An 11,961-nucleotide genomic window follows, 5' to 3' on the forward strand; every position below is an offset into this window, starting at 1 on the left:
ACAAGACCTGCAGGAAGCACGGATCCTACATGTTAGAAGGGTTGTCAACTCCTTACAATAAAAATCTTATATAATAGCATTTTGTTCACTCGTGTTATTTGTATGTATTTGGTGAAAACAGCTCCTGTAGCCCTAAACTAGTTGGTTTAACTACTACATCTGAGTAGTTAAGATGTAGATTTGTTACCATTCACAACAGAAAATGGTGTAAAATTGTAGGCAAAATCACAGGCTGCATTTTTGAAGTTTAGCCGATTTAAAATTGACACAAATTGCACTACAGCAGTAGGTACTATACCTGTTTTGTTTTTAGGAATAACACTACTCCCAGCAGTAACAAGTAACATTAGATTAATGTAACAGACTGTACTTTGGTGGAATGAAGAAATTCTAAAAAGATAAAGATAAGATGATAATAACAATAAACAAACAAACAGCTAGCTTTGTCCTATTTGGAAATATTTCTTATGTAAAGAGAAAAGAGAACCACAAAGCCCTGGTTGCCTACATAGTGAGTATGTGTACTCAGCAAGCCCTGGGACACAACATTTTATTGAAAGCCTCAAAGTCAAATTAAAACTGTTCCTCAAACCAATAACATCTCATTATATAATGTGACTTTTCATGCAGCCAGAACTTTAGTCAGTGCGACACATCACTTCCATCCAAGACACCTGCCAAAGAACTGGTACCCACTCATGCACTGTGCTGATTTATTGACTGGAGCAAAAGGAGTGCTCCACCGCAGTACTGAGAATAGGTCTTTCTTTTGACTCCTATCATTTGAGTGAAGCTAAGTGACAGCACATCAGAAATCCAGAGAGCACACCCAGAAGTACCTCCTGGACAAGGACTTTTTCCCCCACACAATAACAGCTCAGCCAAAAGGAAAACGATGCAGTGCAGCCAGGGAAGCCCCTTGCACTGGGGAGAGCACAATAAGTGAACTACAGCTCCCACAAGGCATTGCAATAGCACTGCTATTTAAAATTTTCAAGTCCAAGCTATAAAGCCTCAGATATTTTTTGAGAATTAATTTTTCAGTGTAATACTGTTCTCCAGCAAATTGAATCATCTTGCAAATAAATGCAGCAAAAATATTATGGTCAGCACAGCAGCTCTGAGAGTAGCTTTAATACACATCCCAATAACTCACATTCACATTTTCCTTCCTAACATTCATGATATTAAAGGAAAGAAAAAAGTAAAAAGCTTTCCCTCCATGTCAGATGCCCTATCAGGCAGTGTTCTTTCTGCTTCAAAGACTAATGCTAAAGGCAAATAGACATGGAAATAAGATGGCCCGGCTGATGATACTCAGTGAGACAGACGAGATTGTCACTTGTTCTATATACAAGTGCTATTGCTGACAGGGGTGAAAAATCATCTGCGTCAGTAACAGTGAATATGACTCAGAAGCAGCTCTCTAGTCCTTTGAATGCTTCTTTTCCTTAAGACTCACCTCCCATAATCACGTACTTCACAAGTTTACAGAGAGGAGGGCCAGTAGCTCATGAGGAAAGGGGAAAAATAATCTTCTGATAAAAATTAAGCATATGGGCAAGAGTTACTAACACTGCAATTTGACAGAGGTAAAATTTCTATTACTGGATATTTCTCTGATCAGGTCAGCGTGGTGAAGCTTGACATAATAGCCAGCAAGCCAGAGCACGTGCTGAGAGAGAAAAAGTGAGAAATATATCAAGTTAAAGATAAATGGGTAAAGACCAATTTCAAAAGCTACACAGCTTCTGATGTCTGTTGTGCAGCAGAAGCCTATGAAGCATCATGCAGCCTGCATACCAAACCTAATTTTGCTGTAATTAAGAAATAAGTGTATACACACACACACACGTATATATTCTGTGATACTAAGCACCTTTTACATACTATATTTTCAGAATCACTGAAGTTATAACTTATGTGAAAAGGGAACACTCAGAGAATAGATCTCTTCCCAATTTGGCTGACTCATAATGGAAAGCACTCACTGGAATACATCCCTGTTTTCTTCTAGTAACATAAGCATGAGCATTTTTTCCAAGTTACCAGTGTTGAGATCCTAGAATTGCAAAGCTTAAAAATCAGTTAGTGTAAAAGGAGCTACATGCACCTACAATCTCACTATCAAACGTTTGTTTTTCCTTCTACTGTTTAGTCTCTCACCCAACTACTTCCATACTTCTTCCCGGAGTTGGGCAGGAAACTCCTACAATCTTAAGAAATTGTCGCCTGTGAATAACAAATACCAGAGAAATCTGATTTTAGTCATCTTCAAGAACCGCGTCTAGATTAGTAATAGTGTGTCATGCCGCACTGTAAACAGCTGGAGAGAGATAGAGAGGATGTCCCTTTCAGCTCAGATTGTATTATGCTTGCATTATTTATCTTAAATTCAGAGCTTATTTTCAGCTCTCAACTGGTAAAACAACGATCTGGCAACTTGGACATGGAAGGCCTTTAAAAATTACAATAAAAGCTTGAGTCCCTAAAACATTAACATTTCATACACAAATCATTATAATTCCTGTCCCAAAGAAATTACTTTCTAGAAAGCCAGCAGTTGGCTTGTGCTTAACCTAAGCACAGCTCTAAACAAGCAAATACCATTTCCAGAGGAATTATATGGGAGCACCTCAACATAGAACTGTACCTGCTATATTGAGAATATTTGCTTTGGCATAGTGAGCACAAATCTAGGACATACAGAAAAGCTTTTTTAAATGCAAGATTCTTATGTCTTGTTTAAATCAAGGGACATATTTTTCAATATTTAGCCATAGATAATCCTACAATAACTTCTTTCTCTTTTTTCCCCCCTAAAGAGCATCTTTGGAGGAAGTATTACGTTGGTCCCAGCCTTTTGAAAAGCTGATAACAAGAAGATGTAAGTAAATGCATGTTTGTATCCCGGTTGGGTTATTGAAAAAAAAGTTCCCATGACGTTAAATCAGCAAGTCATGCAGTATGCTGTATGCTCCATCTTATATATGCAGCTACTGAAAAACAACTTCGGGTGTCATGCTTACCATGCATCACACTGAAGCTGAATGAAGCATGCTGGAAATGCTTTTCCAGACTTACCATTTATAAACTCCCATCTGCAAAGGGCATGCAATTCTTTTAAAGACAAGTGATAAGGGCACATTTATCTGCCACATCCCCAGTCAGAGCACCGCATAGCAAGCTATTTTAGAAGAAAGCAAAAGCAAAGGTGACTTAGCAAATCCTATGTATGGCAAAGACATCCTAGCTGATGGTGCTTTTATACAGTGCAATGCCACAGAAGGTAGCTCAGATCCTTTTCTTGGGTACAGGAAGAACTGTAGCCACAGCACCAAGTCTGAATGTCTCCCCAGCATCCTCCTGCCTCCGTCAGGGCTCAGAGCGCTCCCATATTTCTCCATGTTTTCTCCCATATTTCTCCAGTCAGCTTGCAGTCTGACTGAAACATCACTGCTGGACTTAAATATTCATAAAACGGTCAGGTACAGTGTGCATCACAAACCTAAAATTATTCCTGAGGGCTTCCATTATTTTGAAGCTATAGATAAATCACAATGAGCAAGACCACTAACAGAACGTGGATTTGTAAGAACTACAACTTGCAGAAAAAACACATTTTAAAAAGCTGCAGAAGGTGTACGATCAAGGCTACTGCTAGCATCTTTAGGAATGTGAAGACTCAGATCTCTGCACCAGCATAGGAGCTTGTGGCTTCCCACAGCTCAGATACTGCTCAGTGCAGTTCTCAGTGCCCTGTCCCCGCAGAGTGAAACGCAGATGAGGTTTAAAGGAAGTTCCATGCACATACGAAAATGCAGTGTTGACATCTAGGGCTCCAGGTGAATTAGTTCATTTGATTTCCCAGATTGCAAAAATCTGTCTAATAAGGATATTTATAGGTGTACAACAAAGAATTACACTGCCTTGTAAACATCCCTACTGTCTTCAAAGGCCTCTGAAGGTAAGACCTTGTATGGTATACAAAACTTGGCTTCCAAAATATTTACAGATGGGACCTATGACCTACTTGTAGATGGAGTACAGTGATGGAAACAGTTCTTGCATGCCTGCAAAGCCTATAAGAAGATCACGTCACACAGGAAAAGGATTTCTGCGGCCAGGAACTCTTTACAAATTACATTCAACCCCAGGCTCCTATCGAGGTCACACAGCATAACGTGAGCTCTGTTTCCTCTAGAAATGTCTGAAGCGTGATGCAGCCTACCAAATACAACAACAAATACCTAGCACTTGCAGTACAGTGAGTGAAGACCTTTGCTGCTCATCTTGCCTAACCTCTTCTGCACTCAGTTTTAATACTCGCCTTCACTGCTTTGTTTGTAAGCAAATCTTTCAGCTATATCCACCATCTATCCACATCCACAACAGGCACAACTAGATAAAGAACAAAATTCTTGGATCTATTCTACTCGTTTTTAGAGTCTGACCCAGAGGCCATTGATCTGACTTCAATATATTTTGGCAGCACCATTGCCACATACATATCTTAGTCTGGTCTTTGCAAGAGGAAAGAGAAATGAAATGAACCAAGTACTCCACCCAGCCCTGTCCCTTTAGAAAATGGAACAGAGAGGTTAAAAAAATATACATTAAAAAAGAATATATATTTATATATATAATATAAAATTTTCTGCTTACAGAAGGAGAATGTTCAGGGAAAATACAGCAAATCTGAGCATTAAAAAACATTCAAGTGTGATTTCTTTCTGGCAAGTGGCTATGTAAGACTGCATAGCCTGCTCAGCAGATTGTGCTGTGACCTTTAACTATCCCTGCTTATTACTCTCCCTGCAAAAATAAGTTAATATTGGCTTCTACTGCCTCTGCTCCTAGCAGATTGGCATAGCTAAAGAAATCTGACTAGACTTATTTTCTGGTTTGTGCATAACAATAAAACTATTACGGAGTCTCAGAGCGCAGCCTCCCTGTTGACACAGAAGGGCAAGCCAAAAACAACTCCACTTGATTCCCAGATGTTGGCCAAAAGCATTCACTCCTTTTAATGACTAAATCACTCCCACTCTTATAAAACTAAAGGAAATTGGAAGGTTCTTGTTGCTGCTTTTAAAATGCAATTGGAAATACAAAGCATTTTTCTCTTTTTCTGAAGATTTTTATTTATTTAGGCTGGGGAGAACAATGGCTATTTTTAGCACGTGCTGCTATAAGAAACCCAGTAAGACATTCACATTTTCAAGAAAGAAGCGTCAGTATTGCCAACCACAAATCCATTAACCAAAAGTAAAAACCTTAAAAACCTTGCAGTTAAAAATAAGTTGTGTAATCTTCCTCCCCTCTCTCCCCCAAAAAGAAAAAAAAAAGTATGTATTTGAATCTTGCTGTTGACTGTATGGTTTCTGGGTCTTCAGGACACACTGACTTTGTGTTTTCTCAGTATTCACTGTTCATACAAGAACTAGATACTGCTCTGAGAAGGCAGATCCCAGTGAGGATTTTAGCAGAGTTTATATCCAATTTTCATTTTAAAAGGTGCAACTCAAATGACTTGTCGGGAGTAGCCACATCCCAGCCCATTAACAACATCAATGCAATTCATCACAAGCTAATGTGTTGTACCAAATTAAAAGGAAGTTGTGATATTTCCTATCACTAGAACAGCCAAAAAACATTTCTTCTGCAGCTACTCTATGCAGCCCGTGCCCTCAGGACTACTACTCTCTGCCTACGTATGTGTTTTTCCATGAGGATGTGGGTAGGCTGGGACATTCAGACTGCTCTTCGTCTGCCAGACTCCTGGTCCCCAAATGGAGCAAGCTCCTTATCCAGCCACTACCTCTTACTAAATCCAACACCAAAAGAACAGATAGGCTAACTATTAAGATTAGGTTTTTCTAGCATTATAAAGAGCAAGACACCCTCATAAAATTGATCAATACTTTTGATTAGGTGCTGATTTTAAAATGGCAGACACATAAGGATATAAATAGGCATTCAGTACAGTTCACCTAACTTCCACCTTCCTAACCCTTCCTTTTACCTATACTCAGTGATACTTTAGTAATGTTGTTTTACATTTTCCAATTAATATTGACAGTTCTATGAGGATTCAAGAACCAACACGGCCCTGTTTTGACGAAGCACAGTGAATTATTTACATGTACATGGAAAGAGATTCTTAGCCCCACTTCCTTGTATCAAAGCTCCATCAAAAACTCAAACAGACTTTGAATGCCAATAATTCATCAGTACCTTAAATACAAGGGTTGAAAATTTACAAAGGTTTCTTCTGCCATGCAAGTGTTCCTAAGCTTTAAAGAAGACAGGAAAAAAAGTGAGGCAGTAGACATAATAATGATCTGTTGGACAGTTCTGCTGATGTTACAATTGATTAACTGGTTTCCCCTTTCCTTTCTTTTCCCATGAAAGAGTTCTGATTTTGTCTCATTTCCCTCTCCCCTCAGCAAATCCCCACAGAACTGGTGAAAAATGTAAAGCTTGCAGATTATCAGAAAAAAAGTCTGAAGGTGTAGACTTTATTGATGTGCAACATGTCTCAGTATACTTGTTATGAAAGAAATAAGTTTTGCTTCTAGAAAATAAATGGTGTGTTATGTGCAGACAAGTCAGAAAAAAATATTTGCATTGTTTCATTTACCAAGTTTTTATTCCTGTTTTACTCATTATTTCCAAGTTAAAGCAATAAACCACAAAAAAAAATAATAAATTGTGAAGTACAGCTTCTTGCTTAACCTTAAGTTACCAAGTGTAGTAATCATATGGTGTAGGGTTGATTTTATGTTCAGTTACAACATCTGTTACAAAGATATAGTCTACTCTACTATATATTCCTTGTGCCAAAGTTTTCCAAAATTATCTCTCGTAATAAAACACTTTTTTTTTCTTGGTATGGACTCTCAAATACAGCCCTTTCTCTTCAGGTTCCCTAATAACTAGACCCAAACGGAGCTGAGGTTTGAATATCATCCTGTAACAAAAGCAGGTGTCTGTCTCACACACCAGCTGTAAGAGGGGACTCACTGATGCATCAATCGGGTACCAGAGTACTCTGGGTTTCCTTCAAAAACTAACCTGACGATGCCTTCTTGATTCTCATTAAAAGTGTTAAGAGACCTCAATTTTAATGGACTGAAGCATAGATGCTAGAAGCCATGAAAAAAAACAAAACAAAACAAAAAAAAAAAAAAACAAAAAACAGGAACCTTTTGAGTTTCCTCTCAAGCTGCATTATTCCAAGGAATCCACAGAATGAGTCATTCTGACAGCAGCCCCATAAACCCCAGTAGCAGGATGCTCTGGGATGATTTTACCAGAGAAATGGAGTATTTATTCAAACGGATACACTTAATTGACATTATTTGAAGTTATTTCAACCATGTTGAGAGTTCACTCTTCTTAACAGTTTACTTTCAGCCATAACTTGGTTGCCTGGTCAAAAAGGCAACTTCTGTGACCACAATAAATCAGTCTCACCTATGTTGAGAAAGTCTAGGATTTCAACAGGATGCTCATGGCACTTCATTGTGCCATTTACCTAACCATAGTAAGTTTTTGTTCTCACTCATATTTTTCCCCATTTTTTTTTTTTTTGTCTTTTCCTTACCAGGCGAGCATGAAAACACAGGTCAGTGCAGACAAAGGAACAAAACTGGGTTTTGCTTTTGCAGCATCTACTTTGTAGCAAGGAGAAACTAGAGCTGTTGTTTTAAGATGCTTTCCTTTCTAGTGCAACATGATGCACAAACGCATTTTAAGGGAGAGCCTCAATCCCTCCTGAAAATGAATAAATCATTGTTTAGGCAGGCCTCTGGGGGCTGTCCAGGTGGTGTGTTGGTATACTGTGCTTTTCTCCTTGCAGAAAGGAGATCATCCAGAAACAAAAAGGGGTGTGGTAGGGGAAGCAACAACTAGAAAATCACTCATCACTCTTATGGCAATGCAATGTTTTGGATTTATTTTGCTAACAAGTCACAACCCATATCATTGGCAGGCTTATCAGTTTCACATTAAAGACTTCCTCCTAGAAATCGAACAATGACTAAAAGTTCTGGAGAGTTTTTTTGTTGTTGTTTGTTCTGGGAAAATAGTATGCTTCTTCCAGCTTAAAACAGATTTATTCTTAACTGGTAGAGATCTCTCTCGCGCTTGGTTTTCCTTTTGCGTTACCAGATGCACAGCAATAACAGCGCATTGCATCAAATCACATGATTCAGAACAACAGTAACTAATGGCAGCAGCAATAACAACTCGCTGCCTTTCGCATTTTCATTAATAGCACTTGAACAAGCTCAGATACACTTTCCACTGGCAGACAGCTCTAAAAGGCATTTGCTTGAATTAATCATTAAAAGCTACTGTTAACATAGATTAAAAAAAGCTTCAAAATAGCTAAGTTGGCAGAATTTTCTCTCATTCCTCCCTCTTACTTAGAGGAAACAATAAAATATAAAAAAATCAAAACAATGGCAGTTTTTTCAAAAACATTAAGTTTGGCAAGATAAATTGCAGATTAATAAAATCCACTACACCAATTGACTGTATCCAGTCCTGGAAACTGCTGACCTAAAACTTGCTGGACAGATGGCCAGTATTCCCCCCTCCAAATAAATGACAATTAGATAACTTTTAGTCTTGAAGCATGACCTGTATTAGCCTACTTTCCTAATAGAAGTGATGAAATTCATGCTCTATTATTATACTGCCGTTTTCATGTGTTTTATATCCACTCCTGGTGTTTGAGTGATGATAAATAACATATAAAAAATGCATATTGCATATAATATCTAAAAAGTAAAGTAAGAAATATGCATATACTTAGAGCCAGTCAAAATAAAATTGTAAAAATAGCATAGACTATTCTTTTCTACACAGATTGGTGGTAAATAAGAATGTACAGTGTTTCTGCATTGTGGTCTTCTGAAAATAAACTGTTAGGAGGCTTTGCTCTCAAGGATTTTGTACTTCCAGATTATTTCTGGATCCTTCCAATTTTAAATCCCTGAAAATAAAAGATGGGCAAACTCACTCTAAGTGCAGTAATGAAGTGATATCCAGAATTTGGTACTGTAGTCAACTGATTTAAACAAATAATAGGAGCAGAGATGTTTAGCATTAATTACAGGGCAGGTGAGGATTTCTAAGAGCCTACAACTGAGGAAAGGGAAGTGACTGTACTGCCATATATAGTGCTGTTGCAATCATGGGTCCCTTCAGAAACTGCAGGTTTAATTTGGTCTAATGTTCACTAGGTACCAGTGAAAGAGTGCGATCTAAGAAAAATTCCCCCCAAACCAACATTTTGTTGCATATGCTGATTAGACAGCTGGCTTACGTGGTTATGGCCTTTCCTGTGCAGAGACTGGACCAGCACTGGGGAAAGCCTAACACAGGCTTGCCCAAAGTCTTCTACAATGAAGTTTCAGTGGTAGCAATCTCTCTCTCAGTAGAATTATCCATTAAATAAGTTGTCAGTAGCACTGAGTAACTGTACAGCTTTGAGAGCAAATCGTGTTTGTGTATAGAAGTTCTTGATGTGCTCTACCATTTTCATCCTACAGTCTTCCTCAGCCCAATCTCTGGGAAATGCATGAATTTCTCACAAAAAACAAACAAGTTTTTCCACCTCTTCCAAGTATGGGGTTATTCATACATTACTTCTATGGTCTGGCTTGGGTTCCCTGCAGCCAGAGTTACCTAACGTGATGTTTTGGTTGCTTTCAAATACAAACTTCCTGCAGACAGTGGGACAGCTGCAGTCCTACAGACTCTCCACCATGCAGTGATGCAATTCAGAAGGAGAGCATTTGCATCCGATGTGGCAAATGGCTTCTGTGGTGCTCGCAAGAGCTTGAAAAGAACACGTGTTGAAAAGCTGCAAGAGCACGTTTTGTTCCAGAACAAGAGTCCTGCAACTTCATGTTTCCGATCCAAACAACTAGGTATCACCTAGCACAGAAAAAGTTCTTTTTTTTTTTTTTAATTTTTGTTCTCTGCAATAGAGAGTCACTTAATAGCTGCCCAAGTTTTCAAAAATTGAAACTGAGCAAGTACCAATGGAGATGAGTTATCAGATTACCCTCTAAACAACATTCAGAATATGATGGAAGGATGGATGCACAAACCTGAGGATAAGTTGGGAAAAAACACCAGAGGATTTATATCAATGATAGGAGGCAGGACAGCAGGTCCTCTTCCATAATCCTACCCCCTAGCAGGTCATTCAAACCCACAGACTCATGCCTCTGCTTTAATTCAGTGAGTCCAAACCTAGAAGTCCCAGCAAAGGCTTGGTATAAGCACTGCCTGTTTGTTGAGCTGCAAAGGGCAGAAGATTTTTACATTGTGGTAAGAGCAAGTGTTCAGCTGGGCTGGTAAAAAGGGCCTACAGTATAATGTGAAAGCACAGCTGAAAGATTGCATTTTGCAAACGCCAGAAGTGCCAATAATCAGAAATGACAAATTGTCATTTGATTTGCCAAGTCCCGAAGGAAAACTGCATTCATCTATTGACTAATTTAAATAGTTACCTCTGCTTTGTGTTCTGGCTTGCCTATCTCACTAGTCTCAGACTGATAAGTCAAAAATTTCCCAGAACATCCATCACTAGCTCTATTGCTACATACAGCACCAGCCAAGGCAAATAGTTTTTTCTCCCACACTTCTTGTCTGCAAACCGTGATTCCAGTAATCACCTCAGTAACAACAGGTGAGCAAATAGAACAAGATCCTTATTTTTATTTTTGCCCCCCCTGAAGAAATGGTTACGTACTCCATTTCATGGAGGTATTTCTTTCTTATTATGTCCTGATCTGTTTTGCCTTTGCTTTGGTGGTGAAAAAAAACAAACAGCACAAAACTATAACTTTACTCCCAAAAACACACAAGGAAAAAAAACATCTTTCAATTCAAGTTCTAAAAGCAGTTTTCCAGACATCTGCAGTTATAAAGACCTGCCATTCACGTGCTCTGGTAAATTATTAATGATTCATTCAGTACCATGGCAGATGATATCACTTCTGCAGTAGGAATCATCAATATTTTCTATTAATTACTTTCTCCCAAGACAGTTCTTAGCTGCTATCCAGGTTAAACCACAATAAGACCAAGAACTGCTTAGTCTAGTTCAAGTCCATAACTTAATATATATATATAATATATATAAAATATATATATACACATATATATTCAAAAGTAACAATAATCTAGAAGCCTCTAGAACCTCCAGCCTGTGAGCCCTTGACCATATGTTTTCTTCACTGAGTTTTGTCTGGTGTTTCAAATTATTGTTTCAATAACGAAAGATGACTTGATAATTTATATTTATAATCTCATTTCAGTTTCAGGTGCCAATACAGTCAATGAAGTAATTTCTATCTTGTCAACTTTCACTACTTCTCAATTTTAGCTGTGATTTCACCACTGTTTCTGTTGGTGGTCATCCCACTCTTGTTTTCCAGTACAGTTTTTCTTTGTGTAGCTATCTCAGCCCAAACTCCACCCCCCCCCCCCTTTTTTTTTTTTTTTTTTTTTAAAATCTGCCCTCTCTTCATTCACTACTTACTTTTTCATATTTTTCTTACTTTTTTTCATTTTTTAAACTTTTTTTAAAAAAAAAAAAAAAAAAAAAACACATTCAATGCTTACTTTTTGCCCTTAAAGCACACTTAACACTGTCATACTTTAAGATTTTTTATTTGTTATGCTTTTAAGATAATACAATTTATGGTATATGAATCCTGAACTGGTTCTAGATTAACAGCCAATGCTTCATAGCCCTGTTGGACAAATCCCTGCTCTGGCAGCAACAGCCTCGAGGCTGTTTTAAGGAGCTCCCTGCAGTCCAGGCAGGGCTGGAGCACCCTGCAGCACTACCACCGCCTGTCTCACAGCCAGGTCGAACAGAATGGCCCAAAGCACCATTATTGGCAAGCTCACACACCACAAAGCCTCCCCAGA

Source organism: Anas acuta, chromosome 8 (genome assembly GCF_963932015.1).
Source record: "Anas acuta chromosome 8, bAnaAcu1.1, whole genome shotgun sequence".
NCBI classification, from domain to species: domain Eukaryota; kingdom Metazoa; phylum Chordata; class Aves; order Anseriformes; family Anatidae; genus Anas; species Anas acuta.